We start from the raw sequence: 6900 nt of genomic DNA, 5'->3' as shown, positions 1-6900 counted from the left end.
TAAAAGAGGGAAAAGACCTTATTTATTTGGGTTACAACGCAAGTAGGCTATAGCCTATCCGTCTTATTCATTTTGTTAATAAAAGTTAGATGTTTAATATAGGCCTATGCGAATTTGCCATTGTACTTTTTATGGCTGATGTATTTTAATTAATAGGCTAATAATGAACCACAAACTGCGATCGTTTTTAAAAAAAGGGGAAATCCAAAGACCGTTTATTTATATGTGTTACAATGCGGGTAAAACATATTTTCCTTATTCATATTGTTAATAAAAGTTCAAAGTTTAATATAAGTAAATTTGTCATCGTACTGTTTTATTGTATAGCCTATTGTATTATTATTAATAATAATAATGAGCCACAAACTAAGCATTCGTTTGAAGTAAGGGGAAAATCCAAAAACCTTTTATTTATTTGTTACAACGCGGGTATGTCTTATTCGTTCTGTTGATAAAAGTTTTGTTTAATATAAGCTACTTTGTCATTGTAGTATTGCTGATGTTGTGTGTGGGATATTTTTTTCATTAAGAGTAATACTGAATCAACCTTAAGCATTAATTTTGTTCCAAGAATATGAAAGATCTAACGTTAAATATCAAAATAAGCGCTGTAGAAGCGAGAATGCGAGATTGTCATTATTATTGGTTGCTGCTGAGGTAATAGACGCTCTCGTCTTTCTCGGTGCTGAGATGCGTCGTATCATGTTGTGCTGCAATAATTTCATAGCGTATTACCGTATGGCGCGCTGTGAGGATAATTAAAATGTAGGCTTAGGCTACTCCTCATTGAAAATGTGTTTTAAAAGTTTTTTTAAACAGGTCTATTAATTTATACAATTGAATTACAGGCCTATAATTAAAATTATTAACACTGCAGTCATCAATCAAAATTAAGAGCAGCGTTATTTTGTGCACAGATTTTCAAAAACAACCTGTTAACGCGAAATACGTTTCTTCTCATGTTTTTCACTATACGGGCCACAATAGAAATATTAAGGGTGGCCCATAATATTAATTTAAAGGGGTCATATGATGCGATTTCAAGTTTTCCTTTCTCTTTGGAGTGTTACAAGCTCTTGGCGCATAAAGAAGATCTGTAAAGTTGCAAAGACTAAAGTCTCAAATCCAAAGAGATATTCTTTATAAAAGTTAAGTCAACCACGCCTACCTAAAATGGCTCGTTCTAACAAGCCCCCACATGTCTATGTCACTATGTGGAAATATTAATGTGGAAATAAATTCCCCATACCTTCAAACACACACACACACACACACTCACTCACTCAACCCCTCCAATATCTTTTCTCTGTATGCCTAGACAAAAAAAGCAACTTTAACAGTTTTACACAGTGCCATCTGTCCCCTAATAATTTTTTTATGTTTTCACATAATCAGAAAGAGAAGTGGTTACCAAATGGCATAGTCGTGGGCCACGCTTACACCGTGACAAAGGTTTACCAGGTAAGACTGCACAAATTCAAGTCTCAGCGTGCATCAAATAATGTCATAAGTTCCCAAGAATAATATTTTAAAAGAAAATGCCTGGAGTCCAGCCAACTTGATTCAACACACCCACTCTTTACAAGTTTATACTTGATTTGGCCTTTTTGTTCTGTTAAGACAGTAGTGAGAAAGATAAAATCTCTTTGAATATTTTGTAGAAATGTATTAAAAATCAAATCAGGGGTGTTCAAACTAAAAGCCTCTGTCAGTGGATCCTTTCCTAAAATATAATGGTTGTGTCGCCAGGTCTGCAGTTTACCCACGGAATTGGGCTACTTTTACACTACTGCTGCGGGTAGCCCATACACCCCCCCACTCCAAATCAAAAAAGAAGAAAAAAAAAAACCCCTGCAATTGGGCTAATCTTAATTAGTAATTGGGAGGATTTTGTCAACTATATAATTTCATGTATTAAGATCCATTTATACTGTGTGAGGAACATATTAAGCAACCACTTTAACCACAGGTTGCTTCAGAGAGATTTTTCAGAATCCTTTCTAGTCTTCACAAGCTTGTTCCTGTCAGAAAGTGTGTGGGAACTTGCTGGGAAGAATCTTTTAACATCCATTGAACACACACAACAAATAATTAAAAATAAGCATTTTACTTCAAAATTCTTGTAAAAGTATTGCAAAATTGCAAAATGTAACTGTAACAAAGTTCGTAGTCACGGGAAGAAGGAGGCGGGAACCTGCGAACATTTAAATACTTTAATAATAAAACAAACACAAAATGAAAGTAAAGCGGCAGCCCCTCGCGGACGACTGCCGCACACAAAACACAAAATAAAGTCCAGGCCTGGTCCTCTCTCGTCCAACACTGTCGTCACTCCTCCTTTTATCCTTCCGGAGCTCCTCTGTGGGACTCGAGACCGGTGAGTGGTGCAGGTGTCGTGCATTAGCATTTACTCCACCAGCCTCGCTCCGTTCCCACGGCTCTCGGCCCCGCCCCTCTCGTCACAGTAACCTTTTGTTTATAGTCTATAAAAGATAGTATTAAAAATATTAAAAAGGTCTGCCACATTTATATACCACTAAATATCTGCAGTTGAAATCATGCTCAACAGGTCATGAGTGGTAGAAACCCAGTTAAGCTGGTTAGATTGTTCAACCCATGGGAGACAGTGAATGGAAAGGAGACTGGAGTGACAAGTAAGCTCTGCTTTTATTCAACATTATAGCAGATAACCAACTAGCAGAACAATTGTCAGTAAAAACAAAAGCAACAAATTAACAAAACATAAACATTTTGAAATTGTATAATTATTAAGTGTCAAAGTTATCCTTTGTCCTGATGTTTATTTTGCATAATTCTTTCAGATCACCTTTGTGGAACACAGTGAGCAGAGAGGACCACAAACAACTCCTTGTAAATGAAAATGGTGAGCATGAACCATGTTTTCATATGCATACTTAAAATGTACTAAAACACAAAATACAATTTGTCTAGGATTTATTATTTTAAATTTATTTCAGGATGTCAATGAACGATTTCCCTAGAACATTTGACAACATGGATATCTGCTGTACCAGTCTTAATTTTCTGGAAGGGAAGTCTGCTTGTCGCTGGATTTCCAAGTACCACCATGGCAGCTGGGTTTCTGGGAGCACAGACGGAGGCTGCATGAATTATGAAGGTGCTTTTCCTGAATTATAAAGCTGGTTATGAATGTAAATCTGCTTCTAATACCTCTCTCGTGTGATTGTAGACACCTTCTGTAAAAAAACCCAGTTTTGGCTGAGGATTAATGAGTTTGTTAAGGCCTGCGAACAGGGTCAGAACAATGTTCTGGTGACTCTCATACAGGAAACTAACAAGAGACACAGACGCCGCGCTGCACACCATGGCATCGGATTTGGTGTTTGCAGTCAGTATTAACAAAAAAGGCAATAAATATGGTTGTACTGTGCATGTTTGATATCTTTGTGTTTGAAGTGTAACCTTTATTTTTATTTTGAATTTTTACAGATTCCACCCGAGTAAAATATATAAACTATATCACAGTTTCTAGTGTTAATCACATTGGTTTAAAAATATACTGTGTATTCCAAGTTGTATCAATATATATTACATTATTTAAACCTTTCTGACTCATTAATTTTGCATGTTCAGTGAAACATCTCGGTTACATACATAACCCTCGTTCCATGATGGAGGAAATGGAGACATTATGTTGTGACGATATTTAAGAGTTTAAGAGAAAACAGCAATGAGAATTAATGAGTGGATTTTGCATACTCCCCTGTAATGTTGTCAAAAGTATCGACCACGATACCAATCGGTACTGAAATTTTTAAAACGTCCATTTCCCGCTAACATTTGAGTGCTGTTGAGCAGATTCTTAAACAGCGATGATTGGTCATTGTGTTCACGCGCGCAACAGATATGACTATGATTGGCTACAATGATCATAGCTTCACCGGTCTTCACCGATTACTGTAAGGCAACAGCATGCATCCACTCATTCAGGTTTATGCTGAGGAGCGGAGACTGTGTCCCGGCATTCAGTGAGTGGTTCAGGGTTGTGGCAAGGGAACATAATGTCTCCATTCCCTCCATCAGGGAATGAGGGTTACATACATAAATGAGATGTTCCTTGTCTGTCAGTCACCACTAGTTATGTTGTGACGACATTAGGTGTCCTATAGAAAGCGCCACAACCACTGAACAGCGTTACAACCTGTGGCACTGGAAATGTTGACAAGCTGTGGCATGTCAAAGCAAATACACAAATTCACTGACCTTGGTGCCGAGAGGGGCCAATGGTGAGTACATTGCTGCTGGAGAAGGCCATGCTGCTGTTCCATCCACAAAAATGTCTTAGCAGAATGAATTTCAACCTTCAGAGAAAGACTGCTTCATATCTTTCTTTTTTTCACAGCTTGGCTAGATGAACGTTGCAGAAGCATGCTTTCCAAGGGAGAAGGTTGCTATGGAGACAACATCCTACCCATAGGGATGTGAGGTGATGGCATCCACTATCCAGTGGGCCAACCTCTGCTCGGTCTTCACCTTCTGCTGTCCTCGGTAACAGACAAAGATCTGCTCAGAGCTACTGATACTCCGGGTGTGGCCCATGTATATGCACAGGGCGTATACGGGACCCAGCAACGCCAAGGATGGATCTGCCTCCCCCAGGGGCAGCACTTGCAGGTTCACCAGCTGGTCCTGGAAGGGAGTAGTGGGAACCTTGGGCACGTATCCAGGCTGGGGTCTCAGGACAACATGTAAGTAGGCCAGTCCAAACACAAGGCACTCTTTGCTCACTGAAAATGCTTGCAGGTCCCTGACCCTCTTGATGGAAGCGAGCACAGTCAGAAGCGCTGTCTTGAAAGACAGGATCTTAAGTTCGACTGACTCTAGCGGCTCAAAGCCATCCCTCTGAAGTCCCGCCAGGACAACAGAAAGATCCCAGGAGGGTACGTGGGGTGACCCAGGAGGATATAACCTCCTGGAACCCATCAAGAAACTGATGATCAGGTCGTGCTTCCCCAGGGACTGGCTGTCTACTGCAATGTGATGTACATCATCACTAAACATCTAGACAAAAGTAACACCTATGTTAGAGCTTTATTTCTTGACTTTTCATCTGCGTTTGACACAATCCAAGTTAATACTCTTGTGTCTAAACTAATGCAGTTAGACGTGAATCCATATTTAATTAAATGGTACATTTCTTTTCTTACTAATAGAACTCAACAACGTTTTGTCAACAGAAGTAAAAACTAATGTTGGTGTACCTCAAGGTTGTGTAAGTTCTGCTATGCTATTTACTTTGTATACAGATAACTGTCATTCATATAGGCCTAACCAATATATCCTAAAGTATTCGGATGACACCGTGTTAATATCATTGTTAAATAACTCAGAGTGTTCAGAACAGCATCAACAGGGGGTAAACAAATTAGTTGAGTGGTGTGATTATAATGCCCTCAGTATTAACATAAAAAAAACAGAGGGTGCTGCTCGGAGCTTCTGAAGCTCCAGTTGTAGTCTATGTAGATGCGCCGGGGACATACAGGACACAGCCACGCCAAGGCTGGGTCTGCCTCCTCCGGGGGCAGCTTGCAGGTTCACCAGCTGGTCCTGGAAGGGAGTAGTGGGAACCTTGGGCACGTATCCAGGCTGGGGTCTCAGGACAACATGTAAGTAGGCCAGTCCAAACACAAGGCACTCTTTGCTCACTGAAAATGCTTGCAGGTCCCTGACCCTCTTGATGGAAGCGAGCACAGTCAGAAGCGCTGTCTTGAAAGACAGGATCTTAAGTTCGACTGACTCTAGCGGCTCAAAGCCATCCCTCTGAAGTCCCGCCAGGACAACAGAAAGATCCCAGGAGGGTACGTGGGGTGACCCAGGAGGATATAACCTCCTGGAACCCATCAAGAAACTGATGATCAGGTCGTGCTTCCCCAGGGACTGGCTGTCTACTGCAATGTGATGTACATCATCACTAAACATCTAGACAAAAGTAACACCTATGTTAGAGCTTTATTTCTTGACTTTTCATCTGCGTTTGACACAATCCAAGTTAATACTCTTGTGTCTAAACTAATGCAGTTAGACGTGAATCCATATTTAATTAAATGGTACATTTCTTTTCTTACTAATAGAACTCAACAACGTTTTGTCAACAGAAGTAAAAACTAATGTTGGTGTACCTAAAGGTTGTGTAAGTTCTGCTATGCTATTTACTTTGTATACAGATGACTGTCATTCATATAGGCCTAACCAATATATCCTAAAGTATTCGGATGACACCGTGTTAATATCATTATTAAATAACTCAGAGTGTTCAGAACAGCATCAACAGGGGGTAAACAAATTAGTTGAGTGGTGTGATTATAATGCCCTCAGTATTAACATAAAAAAAACAGAGGAGATTGTATTCGGGCCTGCCTCTGACCTTCATACAGCACCTGTTGTTATGCATGATGAGAACATCAGACAGGTAGAAGCATATAAGTACTTAGGAGTAAGGATAGATAACACGCTATCATGGAAAGATCATATAGAACATATCTGTAAAAAATCAATGCAAAGAATCTACTTCCTCCGCCGACTGAGGTCTGTTGGAGCAAGAAAGCAGATTATTTTATTATTTTTCCAGTCTGTAATTATGAGTGTTTTGCAGTACTGTAATTCTGTATGGTATAAGAGCCTATCTGTCAGTTTAAAAACAAAATCTGCCACTTCAAAAAGTCTATGAATTATCCTATTATAAACATCTTGTAAGGCTGGCCAATAATATTGTCTCTGAACCGAATCATGTGTTGTATAATGAATTTGTACTGTTGCCATCTAACCGGCGGAATAAGGTCCCAAGATATAATCGATTTAGGTTAAAATATTCCTTTGTACACCAAGCTGTACTAGAGCTGAACAAGTTACACAAAATTA

The 6900-nt window shown here is 39.5% G+C and overlaps 1 pseudogene; it reads left to right on the top strand.

Annotated features, from left to right (window-relative positions):
• Nucleotides 1-233: 233 nt before the first annotated feature.
• LOC107679753 (calpain-1 catalytic subunit-like) overlaps nucleotides 234-6900 on the top strand; it is a 14933-nt pseudogene continuing 8266 nt past the window's right edge.

Source organism: Sinocyclocheilus anshuiensis, unplaced genomic scaffold (genome assembly GCF_001515605.1).
Source record: "Sinocyclocheilus anshuiensis isolate Anshui unplaced genomic scaffold, SAMN03320099.WGS_v1.1 scaffold676, whole genome shotgun sequence".
NCBI classification, from domain to species: domain Eukaryota; kingdom Metazoa; phylum Chordata; class Actinopteri; order Cypriniformes; family Cyprinidae; genus Sinocyclocheilus; species Sinocyclocheilus anshuiensis.
The sequence above is the reverse complement of the archived record's forward strand: the minus strand, read 5'-3'. Positions and strand labels throughout refer to the sequence as shown.